The sequence below is a fragment of the Balaenoptera physalus genome (genome assembly GCF_965194825.1).
Source record: "Balaenoptera physalus genome assembly, chromosome: 3".
Taxonomy (NCBI): domain Eukaryota; kingdom Metazoa; phylum Chordata; class Mammalia; order Artiodactyla; family Balaenopteridae; genus Balaenoptera; species Balaenoptera physalus.
The window spans coordinates 102577927-102590693 of NC_138890.1; the positions used below are offsets into that span (position 1 = coordinate 102577927).

Sequence of the window (12767 nt, forward strand, 5' to 3'; positions counted from 1 at the left end):
TCCCCCAAATGGTAACACACTGTATGTTTTGTTCTGCATCTTCCTTTTTTCACTGAACTCCTTTTCATGTCAAAAGAGACTGTGGACTTAAAAAATTGTTCACAACCTAAAAGTTGAGAGTTATGTTTTATTCAGTGGGAATTTTTAGGACTTCAAGCCCCAGAGACAGCATTTCCAGTAACCCTGAGAGAACTGCTCTGAGGAGGCGAGTTGGAGGAGCCAGGTTATACAGAAGTTTTGTAACAAAGGGCAGGTAGTCAGGAACATCAAAAGATTATTGTAAATTAAAGAAAAGCAGATATCCCAAGTTAAGGAATTTAGTGCTTTTCTATGTATGGGAAGATGCAAGAGTCTGGGCTCACTGAAATCATTCCTTTGATATGCACCTCAGCTATCTGGGGCCAGTATCCTGTGTTTTCACATCCTGAGTTTCCTCAGGGCCCACTGTAGGGAGTGGCTACAGTCTGATGGCTGCTAGATGGCAGGTATTCCTTTCTTTCTGAGTTTCCTCAGGGCTCACGGGGGCTCACATTGGAGGACTGCAATCGCTGATGAGTGTGCCATCCTTTGTTTACTGGTATGGCAGGAAATATTCCTTTTCTCAAGACATATCTTATTATTTTTAATGGCTGCATGGTGTTCTTTGGTTTGGATGGTCCTTAATAAACCATTCTTCAACTGCTGGCCATTTAGATCATTTCACATTTTTGCAATTACAAACAATGTTGTAGTGAACATGGTAGTGTTTTTATTTTTATAAACTTGTACTAGTATTTCTGTAGGAAAGATTCCTAGAAGTGGACTTGCTGGCTATCTCTTAAGATTTAATTGATTAATAACAATCAGAGACTCATAGGTTGGGAAGGATTCTGAGAGAACTCAGAGTTTATCCCATGCTCACAGGGAAGGATGTTTTCTTCTCACTCTGACTTTGAAAAGTTCAGAGAACGAGACTCCATGCTCTTTTTCAGGAATGCCTTACAATGACTTGAAATCAACTGTAAAAGAAACAGTAATAGTTATGATGCTGTGGCTGAGTGAGTTGGAAGTTAAAGTGAAAGACAGAATCCTAAAGTAATACATACTTTGGTGAGCCTGGTTTGCACGCCAGTCAAGCAACACAAGATGCAGGATTATCAGAGTTATGGCAGTTTCAGATAGTTGGATCAATTAACATTCATATAGTAGGGAAGTTAGCACCTTGTACTTCACGTAGAGTAGCAATGGGAGGTTAGTTCACTCTGGGTGTCCGAGACTGCAAACCTATCCCTTAAGATGGCCCTCAGCTAACGGGCCCCTACTTTAAGCCTTGGCTCTATCACTAGGAAGCAGGTGACCTATTGAGAGTCTAGCCAGACTACATATGATCTTAAATCTGATTTCCACCACCTACCCCACAGTGCATCATACCTGAACACATAGTTGGGCTGCCATTCACCTGGATTATTTCACTTGTGTCCCAAGGCTATTTCCCTTGCAGAGAGGCACGTGGCAACTCATTTACAAGCTGACCTAAAGAAAAGAAAAACAAAAAACATGATGTAACGTGACAGAGCTGTGGGATCCTGACTGTTTCAGGTAGCCCACTCCAAAGCAGGTACGATTTGTTTAAAATCTTTGCAACACTGTGATGACCTCTGTGGCAAAACCCTGTGTATTATGGACTTGTCTCTCAGAGCGGACATGTTCTTGACTGTTACAACTTACACATTTTTCCCACTTGGGGTGCACATGGAAGCATGTCTTCATTAGAAACAACTGCAACGTGAGTAGTAAAGACGACCATGTTAAACAGCTAGGAATTTTCACCTAATTGCACATTTATACAACACTGCAAAAAGGATCAGGCAGCCTGGCTATGTCAGATCATTTCACTGCTCACCAAAGAGATTTGAAATGGACTTTTAATTATTATTGCTGATTTGCTATGGCTGTATTCCTTAATATAAACATCTGATTAGGATTAATTTTCTTTAATTGATGAATAGAGCACTTACACTTGTAGGGTTGCACTTGTTGTTACATATTGGCGTATGTACTGTATTGTGGTGTTGGCATATGCTATGTATTATGACTTTTTTCTAGAGTGCTAATTACAGGCACTTTTTATCTGTTTTAGTTTTGAGGTCATTGTTCTTCCTTCCTTCACCTTTGTGTGGCTTTTTAGATTTGTTAATGGAGATAGAGCAGGGCTAAGTGACTATTAAACTCTTTTCTATATACAGTAAAACCCATTAACGTGGACCTCACTAAATTTGGAATTTATGATAATGAGGGCAGGGCCTGGGTTAAAGTTTACTTTTGCATTGTCTGTGAACTAAAGCTTTGCTGAGCTAATAAATAGTATACATATAATCACAGGGGAATGGCACTCTTACTTTTTAAAGCAGCCTTTTCTAGCACTCTAGAGAGAGGCCTTGCTGGAGAGGTAATAAGGTAGTGTGGAGATGGCAGAGTGCAAAGACTGTGCCACATACTAGTTTTGTGACCTTAGACAAATTTTACTTAGATTCTCTGAGTATCTTTTCCCTCATCTATAAAATGGAGACATTTATCTAATTTGTGGGGTTGCTGTGAGGGTTAGATTTAATACAAAGTGCCTGGTATGTACTTCATAAATGGCAGATAATTATTACCAATCTAAAATAATTGGTGAGCTAATTTCAAATAACTTCTTTTTTTTTTTTTTTAAATATTGGGATCGTATTTTAGTTACTATTGATGCTGATATGCAGTCACATCTTTTTTTTTTTTTAAGATTTATTGATTGATTGATTGATTGCTATGTTGGGTCTTCGTTTCTGTGCTAGGGCTTTCTCTAGTTGCGGCGAGCGGGGGCCACTTCTCATCGCGGTGCGCGGGCCTCTCACCATCGCGGCCTCTCTTGTTGCGGAGCACAGGCTCCAGACGCGGAGGCTCAGTAGTTGTGGCTCACGGGCCCAGTTGCTCCGCGGCATGCGGGATCTTCCCAGCCCAGGGCTCGAACCCGTGTCCCCTGCATTAGCAGGCAGACTCTCAGCCGCTGCGCCACCAGGGAAGCCCCCTTATTTTTTTAAGTAAGGCAGGGTTCCTCTGCACTTCAGAGTTTTGTTAACCTAATCTGAGATATTGCTTTATTATTATAATTGATTAAAGGAAAACCCCAGCAGTTTGGTGTGGTGGTAAAGAACATGAACTTTGGAGTCAGACAAACTAAGGTTTGAAAGTAATTCTATCACTCATTAGCTATGTGGCCTTAGGCAAGTTACTTACTCTCTCTCAGGTTTTGTTTTCTAATTTGTAAAAATGGGGTGGTAATACCTGCTCCAGGACTTTTGTAAGGATTCAATGAGATAATGCTTGTAAAGTATTCAGCCCAGTGATTTTCATGTTGTAAACTCTCAAACATCAGCTGTTGCTATTATCATGATCTTTTTGACAATAGTCCATAGTGTAGACTTTTCATTAATTCAGACTTGTCTTTTTCAGTTCACCTAATTAATGAATTTCATTCGAGATATAATCTCCAGTCTAGATGAGAATTTTAAGTATGTAAGTAAAAAAATTATAGAGAAGCAAAATGGCTAAATACATAGGGTGAAAGGAAAAAATAATATTTTAAAAGTGGAAGCACAAGGTCTCAAGGTAGATTTAAATTACTGAATAGTCACTTTTGTGCATAATCTTTATGTTCTTTGTAAAAGGTCTTTATATTAGCCAGAAAGAAATAGAACTTCATATATACGTAGTAGAAAGTGTGGACTGGTGATCTGCTCATATCATTCATTGGCGAGAGAAGCAGTAAGTCCTTGTTCAACTTTATTTCCATCTTCTTGCTTTCCCCTTATGTTTCATAGGCTGTGTGGATGAGAAATGTAAGCACCATAATGTCCTGGATGGAGACTATAATCTATCCTCCCCTTAATGACAGGCTTACGTAGGTTGTCAGAATCCATCACCTCAACAGATCAGACTGAATTACTTCGATGACTGGCAAATGGTACCACTTGTGGTGAAATCCAAGCAGCCAGGGGTGCGTGCATGTGTGTGTGTGTGTGTGTGTGTGTGTATTAAATGCTCGTCAGTAGGAGAAATGTATTTTACTGAAAACTCTCATCCATGCTATTTTTGTAGAAGCAGGAAGTGTTCTTCTTCCTTGGGAAAAATATAAGAATTATTTTTTGGAGATTCTGAACTATTACAATACAAATTCACAACCATAAATGAGTAATCAGGTTTTTTTTGTGCATCATATGCATGTGCAGTGGAACTTTGTAATAAAAACTAGAGGGGACAGAACCAATAATACTCTTGGGGCTATATGGCTTGACTTTCCAGGGCTGACCAATTTAGGCAGGTAATTGTAGAAAAGTAAAGTCAGTTTATTAAGTTGGCAACCGATGGTTTAGCATATACAAATTTTCATAATACTAAATTCACAAGTCAGAAAAAAACCTTTTGTCAGACCATGTTTTCTAAGTTTGGGTCAGAAAATGTGATCACTGTAACGTACGCCATGTTGATTAGTTGTATTATTTCAGATCTTTACTGGAAGTATCTAATGGTTAGTTGTTAAGGTATGGCATTATTTGTCTAGATTTGGCATAACAACAGGAACAGCAGTAATAACTAATTTTTATTGAATGCTTACTGTATGCAAACAGTGCTAGAAGCGGGGGATATAATGGGAAGAAAAAAAAAAAAGGCACACCCTCATGTTAGAAACAAGTCCATAATTTGTCCAAGGGTGGATAGCTAGTAAGTGGCAGAGATAGAAATATAGTGCTGTATTTGTTATAGCAGCCTAACCTATACTGAAATATAGTAGCTTAAACAAGCTAGAAGGAGCTCCCCGACACAGTGGAGGTGCCGTATCAGCCATGTCAGCTTTGGACTGCTTCTGTGTAGACTGTTGAGTAAGGAAGAAATAAACTTCTATCCTACTATTCTGCTATCCCTGCTTGTTAGCTTCATTCATATGTCTGAAGATTTATAAGCATCCTCTTTAAAGGCATTCCTTAGATGTTGCACCCCTAACTTCTGCTCACACCCTACTAGCCATACCTAGCTGCCAAGAAGGCTTGAAAATATAACCTTTATGGTCATGTACCTTTCAACATTCAGGAGTTCTATTAATAAAGGAAAAAGGGGAGAATGGGTATTAGGGGACAATTGGCAGTCTCTGTATCATATGCCAGCTAAGAGCATTGTTTCAGACTTGGACAAGTGACAAGTGATCTCATGACTTTGGAATACACCTGCATCCATTTTCCGTTTCTTTCCAAGTAGTATATATCAAGGTTATGTATATATGCACATATATAGTGTGTGTATGTGATATGTTTAAATATTCAAAATACATGAGATATGAATATTACATGATTCTACAGTGGACTTTGGTCATCTCTAAGTGCTAATTCAAAATTTCACACTAGAAGAAGCCCACTTGCTTTAATCTTTGGCAGAAAGCCTTGTAAAACCCCCAGGATCTGTCTTGCTTGCATCCTCACTCTCAAAAAGATCTCAGACTCAGAGATCTGTGTTGTAAGACCTGTGTTCGTAGAGAAATGGATTTATAGAAAAAAAAATTACTTTAAGCTTTTGAGTCAGGCAGGTATTTAATACATAAATCATAAAAAATTCTGACCCAGAACTTCAAAATTTCCTAAAATTCTTGGTCTATTCTGATAAAGTTTAGACATTTACTATAGAAAAATAAATTAACAAGTATTTATTCAGCATATACTTAGGTTAGTACTTATGTTGAGATGGACCCACAGAATTTTATCCAGGTATCCCCTGGGGCTACAATAGTGGGAGGAGATAAACATAGGTTAGACCTCAAGTACATACACATATATTCTTTTTTTTTTTTAAGATTATTATTATTATTTTTTAATTAATTAATTTATTTATGGCTGTGTTGGGTCTTTGTTTCTGTGCGAGGGCTTTCTCTAGTTGTGGCAAGCGGGGGCCACTCTTCATCGCGGTGCGCGGGCCTCTCACTATTGCGGCCTCTCCTGCTGCGGAGCACAGGCTCCAGACGCTCAGGCTCAGCAATTGTGGCTCACGGGCCCAGTCGCTCTGCGGCATGTGGGATCTTCCCAGACCAGGCTCGAACCCGCGTTCCCTGCACTGGCAGGCAGACTCTCAACCACTGCGCCACCAGGGAAGCCCTCATATATTCTTATTTATTACCTGGGTGCTGCCCTACCCCCTGCCCTCACCTCTCCCTCAAACCTAACACAGTTCCTGATGAGCTCAGCTACCATTATGGAGCTGCTTGGAAATACTGTGTCTTGCACACAGATAAGCCTCCTTGGTCCCTTACTCCTGGGTCCAGCTCTTTAGATCATATTTCACTAGTGGCTAGATGAGGCAGAAGGAAAAAAAGAAAGGAAAGGTTTAAGTTAGAGCTGGTCTAATTATTCTGCCCTAGGCTTTATCTGGGTTGGGGGTAGGTGGTAGCTGTAGCTGAGGAGCATGTCTGAAGTGGGAGGTGGTTCCGGACCTCTTTTGCCTCATTGGCCACATGGAAATAAAAGCAGTCCAAAGAGAGTGAGAACCGCAAGAGACAACTCCAAAGAAAACACAGAAGCCTACAGGTTAAAACTTTAAATTTTCCTCTCAATACACCAAAAGCTCCACCTCCTTTTAAGGTTGAATCCAGTAACTTGATTCAGTTACCTGGTCTCTTTTCCTCCGTGGCTGTGGGGCTGGGGAGTGGAGTAAGGGTGGAAGTGGAGCTTTGCCTTCCTGTTAGAGGTCAACATCAAGTACTTTGGAGGCACCATAACAACTACAAGACATGGCCTTTATCCCAGTTCTCAAAGACTAACAGTCTGTCTGGGGAGCTAATATATATGAAACATTTAGTGAAAACCAAACACTTAAACTGTGTGATATTGATTATTCCAGAGGAATCCAGGTAAGGGAAAGGTAAAGTGAATTTGTTTCTTGGGGAAGGCTTCTTAGATCATGTCATGAGTGAGATGCCAAAGGATGAAAGGAGCTAATTCAGAAGGAAGAAAAGAGGGGGTGAACAAAGATTCAGAATGAGCTTAGAGGTCAGTAGACTTGTATGCCTGAAGCAGAGACTTCATGTTGGAGACTAGGAAGTGAAGTGGAAAACTTCAGAAATCAGGCTGTGGTTAGGCTACAGGTAATCATGTAAGGTTTTTTTTTTTTTTTAAACTTAGTATTAACCTCGTTATATTTTTATGGAATGAAGTGAGTATAAATTAATAAATGACTGACTAATTGAATGAATGAATAAAAAGATACGTGTTATAAAAACATTATAGTGTTTAATTTGTCTAGGCTGAGAAAAGGGGGCTCCTATGCAGGACCTCAGCAACATAGGTTGCCAGGAAACAGCAGGAAGTGAAGACTAGGTGTATCAGGGTCTGGGAGCCTGGCTGCACTAGGGTTAGCTAGCAGTCCAGTCCTCAGAGACCAAGAGAATGTGATGACCTTGGGACTGGTTCAGGGAAGCTGTTGGATCTGAGGAAATGCAATTCAGCAGGAGATTTGGGCAACTAGAATGTACACAGCAGGTGAGATTCGGAGTCAGGAATGGTGGTATCATGGCAGTGGGCAATTTATTCACAGCCAGATCCCAGCGAGTGGCTGGAGTCCTGAAATAGAATCTGGGGGAAAGTTGTATCAGGGTCCTCGTCAAGAATATTTGGGTCTGGGCAAGGCACAAAGCAGCCTTGTCGGAAATGGGAAAGCTAGTCAGTGCAGAAGCAGGTTTTTTTTTTTTTTTTTTTTTAACATCTTTATTGGAGTATATTTGCTTTACAATGGTGTGTTAGTTTCTGCTGTATAACAAAGTGAATCAGCTATACATATACATACATCCCCATATCTCCTCCCTCTTCTGTCTCCCTCCCACCCTCCCTATCCCACCCCTTTAGGTGGCAGAAGCAGTTTTGAAGATTGGGCCAGCCTGTCTGGGGTTGGTAGGGAAACAAAGGGAAAAATGATGATGAAGCAGTTTAGAGTAAACTCTGCAATTCAGTGCATTGTGGCCACAAAGGGGCTGAGTTTGCTTCTCTTTTGCCTGCTTGATGATGGGCGGAAAGTCACAGCTACACTAAACCTCTTAAGTGGAGATTTCAGGGGTCCTGGCTCAGAGGGATCTTGGAATGAAGGGCTGAAGTGGAGGCCCAGCGGAAGTAGCATCACTTGGAAGGGGTTGAGACTGCCGTAGACGAGACCTTGGCCTAGCTGGGAGGCTGTCACAGTCCAGGCTGAGGAGGATAGGGCCTGACAAAGCAGGGAACTTTTAGTAGCAATTCAGAAGAAAAGGGGTCTGCAAAAGACATTTCAAATTAAGAAGTAAAAGCCGTCAGTGACAAGTTTGATGTAATGGATAGAGAAGGAAGAACCTAAAATGACTCTAGGTGGATTTTAAATGCTCATGTAGTATGACATTTTTGCTCATGAGCTGAAAGGTGTTTTAAACATATATGCAATTACTTTTGACCAATTTTTTAGAAACCCAAATAAATAAAATAAATTAGTTAATAAATTGTGTTAAGGCTAATCTTACTTGAGTATTGGTTTGCTTTATATCCCACTGCAGTGGGACATCTCAGAGAGACAGTAGCCCATGAGCACGTAAATGAGTAAAAATGTTTCTTGCAAAGATGTCTTTCTTTCCTGGTCTAAGATTGTGTTACTAATATACACGTGCATGAGTATGACTGAAAAGCCTAAGGTGGGACCTACCTGGATCCTTCCAGGCTCCTCTCATGTGGCATTTGCCATGGAGCTGATTTTGAAGTGTTCATGCATTCTTCTTTTACCCACCTGGTTAGTTCAGAGCCTTTGCTGAAGAAAGTGTGCTCCTGCCTGCCCAAATTGCTTCACAATGGGCTTCTCTATCTGCAGCTGTTGTTTCCCAGCCAGACACTTTGGTGCTACCTGATGGGACGTAGGCAGGAACTTTACTGTTCATGAAGGGGTAGGGCTCAGAATCTCATGAGGGGTTTTATTCCTGTTTATCAAGGCAAGGGAAAACACACAGAATCTTTACCTGGGTAGGGAAGGAACCTTTGTTTTCAAAATGCACAGATATGTGGTATTTCTGATTTTATTAGGCTTGGATCTGTGCCTGGGGGTGGCGTGGATTTCAAAGTCATTATTTAAGGTAAAGAAAGAAAACTTTACACAGCATTATCACCATTAAAGATCCTGGTTGTGTTTTTGAAATGTTGAACTAAATAATTTTAGCGATCAACAAAAGACCAACCATTGTACTTCTGAAAAGTTGTTCTTCAAAAGGCTTAGGTTAATAATTTGTTTCCATTTTGTTCACAGGTGTACTGTCTGTAGGATGGAGATAGACTGAATACCCGCTTCGCTGAATTCCGGCTTCAGATCACCTTTCACATTTTCTTTTTGGAAAGGCAACTGTTGGAGAATCATCTTGTTACCGTCAGCAAAAATGGAAACAAATCAAGACATTAAGAATGCCACGGTGAAGGACTTCCCTGTTGGCCCAGTGGTTAAGAATCCACCTGCCAATGCAGGGGACACTGTTTAATCCCTGGTCCGGGAGATCCCACATGCCACGGAGCAACTAAGCCCATGCGCCACGACTACTGAGCCTGCGCGCCTAGAGCCCGTGCTCCACAAGAGAAGCCACCGCAATGAGAAGCCCGCGCACCTCAATGAAGAGTAGCCCTGCTCGCCACAACTAGAGAAAGCCCATGTGCAGCAACGAAGACCTAACGTAGCCATAAATAAATAGATAGATAGATAGATAGATAGATAGATAGATAGATAGATAGATAGAATGCCGCAGTGAATGACCAGCAGTTAATGATGCCAGTGTTATGCAAGCTTCAGCAAAGGAATTTTTCAAGACAGTGTGCCTCACCAGCCAGAAATCAGGAAAGGTTGAACCTCTCCTTTTAGTCTCAGCTCTTTCTTAAATCAATGCAACCCCTGCAAATTAAAGTGAATTGAAACATGCATTGCCTTTTCAACTTAATTGAGTACTTACTATGTGTGAATCACTGTACAAAACAGGGGAGGGAAAATGAGGAGACAAATAAGATGTGGTCCCTGCCTTCAGTGGATTTACAATCAGTTTCAGGGCATACATTTTTTTTTTTTTTTTTTTTTTTGGTCTTCTGCTCTTCAGCATGTCCCTAAAACAGGAAACAAATGGAAAAGTATATTCTGTAAGTATTTTAAATCTCTTTAATACAAAACAGAACAAAACAAAATTCCTAATGTGTGCAAGTCAGGACATCTTAATTCCATTTTTTTTTTGACTTCTGATAGTTAGGACCCATTTTATTGATTCCATGTACATTCAGGAGACTTTAGAGATATTAATACATTATAGTTGGAGCAAATTTGCATAAATCCTTTTTCCCCCTTAGGTGTAGATTGTATATTGGAGAAGTATATTGTGTTTGTACATTCCTTGGAAAGTAAGGAGGTAAATTAAATCTGTTGTCTCTATAGGCCTCTGCCTTCAATGCCCTAGGGGCCCGCCACTCCAAGTGAGTTATTAGCATGGAGAAGGGAAAGGTTTGCCTCAAGCTTGGGGGTGTTGTTCATGGACCCAAGAAAGTGCAGGGGAGGAGCAAGACAGACCTGAGCAAAGGCTCTGTATGAAAATTTGGCTATTTCAGTATTCATTGTGTTGTCTGTTATTCCATAAGTTGGATGACTATACAATTTTTCCAAAAAATTACTTCTGATCTGGGAATAAGTCATGAGTTTTCCAGTGTTAAGATGCTAATATGACTGTAGACATGGTGTCTGTGACACATTTTAGTATGTATGAGCCAACAATAGACACGTCTTTGTCTTGAGTAGTGTCCACATTTGAATTGAAAATGTGCCAGCTTTTTTTTTTTTTTAACATCATCAACAGACTTCTTAATTAAGCTGCCAATACATACTGCCAATAGCACTATGTGCTGTTTGAGAAATGAACTGTGTCAGTGCTGTTTCTCTCATTTAATAAACAACGTTGCTCCCTCTAAAATGGGTGTAAAGTGTTCTTTGAATGGCGCATTATATGGCTCCCTAAAGAATTGATTGAGAATTCTCAAATCATTCCTTTTTATTTAATTTCTAAAAACTTTTATTTTGCTCCTCATTAAGGAATAACTCTAATTTGACCAATGACTTTAATTATATGATTCATCCTTAATAGGATGCATTGCCCCACCCCCAAACCCCTGATGGTGATACTGGATATTGGTTATGTTACTTTCAGTTTGCATGAAGTAGCTTCCAGGAAGTCTGAGTTATGAACCTGTAGTGTACTAAATTGTAGATATCTATTTACTGTTCTGGGAGATTTTTTAGAGGGACAACCTCTGTATTTCTTGTACCTAGGACAGTGCCTGGTGCATAGTAGATAAGTGTTCAGTAAATATTTGGTGATCAAGGCACGTAAAGTAGCTTTTTTCATCTGTGGCTCGTAAGGCTCTGTAAAGGACAGAGGGGTCTTGCTAACAGAGTAGCACCTCTATTAGTTTGTAGTTTACCTCAGTGTACTTAGAATGAGTCCAGATCAGCTGGATACTTCGTATATTGTCTAGTCCACTGGTCCTCTTAATTGGTGTCTTGGATTCACCAGTTCAGCCCTGTCATTCATACCAACATCCACTCTGCTTCCCCTGCACAGGGGCGGGGCTGCTCAGCTTCTCCTCCTCCGGGTTGTCCATCAATAGAAGAGCAATCATTCTATTCAGTGGGTACTCATGATGTGCCAGGTGCTGAGCTTAGTGCTTTTCACAGAGCCTCTTAATTATCTCATTTAAACCACACAACAGCCATTTGAAGTGGGTATTATCCATTGCACAGGCGTGTATCTTAAGTCATGGGGATTCTAAGTCCAGATCTCTTAGATTCCAAAGCCTGAACTATTAACCCCTACCCTCTGCTGCATCCCAGGGGAAATTCCCACTGCTTGGGGGTGGGGGACAGTTCAAATCTGGACATAGTCTAGATTCATTGCATTTAGTATTCCTGAACAGCAAACTGTCTTAACGGATAAAACCCAGCAAATCACAGTTGTTTTGAGAGTGGGGGAGGGCAGAGCAATTGGGAGAAAGCAAAGTTGGAAACAAACCAATTTGAGCCAAACCTTTAGCCTTTATCTCATATCTTTTTTTTTTTTTTTTTTGGTAAACTTTCTTTTTTAACATAGCCTGACACCATGTGATAAATCAAAGCCAGATGTAATTGATGCAGAATTGATCCCCAAATGTCTTCTGGGGCAACATGCTTTAAGTCTGGTTGTTGATTCTGAGGAATAATTGCCACCCTAGAAAGGTAATTACATATGCCATTGTTTATACACATAATAGGCTCAGAATGCATGTTCTGCACAGAGGGGAAGAGAATCCTGCTTGCACGTTAGGGGTGTGCACTCTGTATTGTGTCAGAATGCCACAAATAGCATTTGAACTGCTCCCTATTACTGTTTATTTCCCTGATGTGTGTGTGTGTGTGAGAGGGAGAGGTTAGGAGTGAGGAAGGTGATGGGCCATGGAAAGCTGTTTGTTGAGCTGAAATGGCAGTGGTTTGCTTCTCCTTAATTTTTTACTTTACCAAAACATGTTCTGAAAAAGAAAAAAAAAAAACATGTTCTGGATCTGATTCATTTGGCTTGGTCTGGTTAAAAAGACTTTTCTTCCTGCTTGGCATATGCTTATTAATGAGTTCTCATATTTCTTTCCATCAAGGGCTGTTTACTTTGTGGAAATACGAAGTGAGAATCTTTCTCCTAAATGCCCTGGTTCTGGCCA

General features: G+C 40.4%; 1 long non-coding RNA gene across 3 annotated transcripts in view; it reads left to right on the top strand.

Moving 5' to 3' along the window:
* The window catches only part of LOC309659016, a 154344-nt gene extending 144381 nt beyond the window's left edge, over nucleotides 1-9963 (top strand). For all 3 annotated transcript variants that reach the window (XR_014262494.1, XR_014262495.1, XR_014262496.1), the window contains one exon: nucleotides 9307-9963. This is a non-coding gene — a long non-coding RNA (uncharacterized lncRNA). The remainder of the gene's footprint in view (nucleotides 1-9306) is intronic.
* Nucleotides 9964-12767: the final 2804 nt, after the last annotated feature.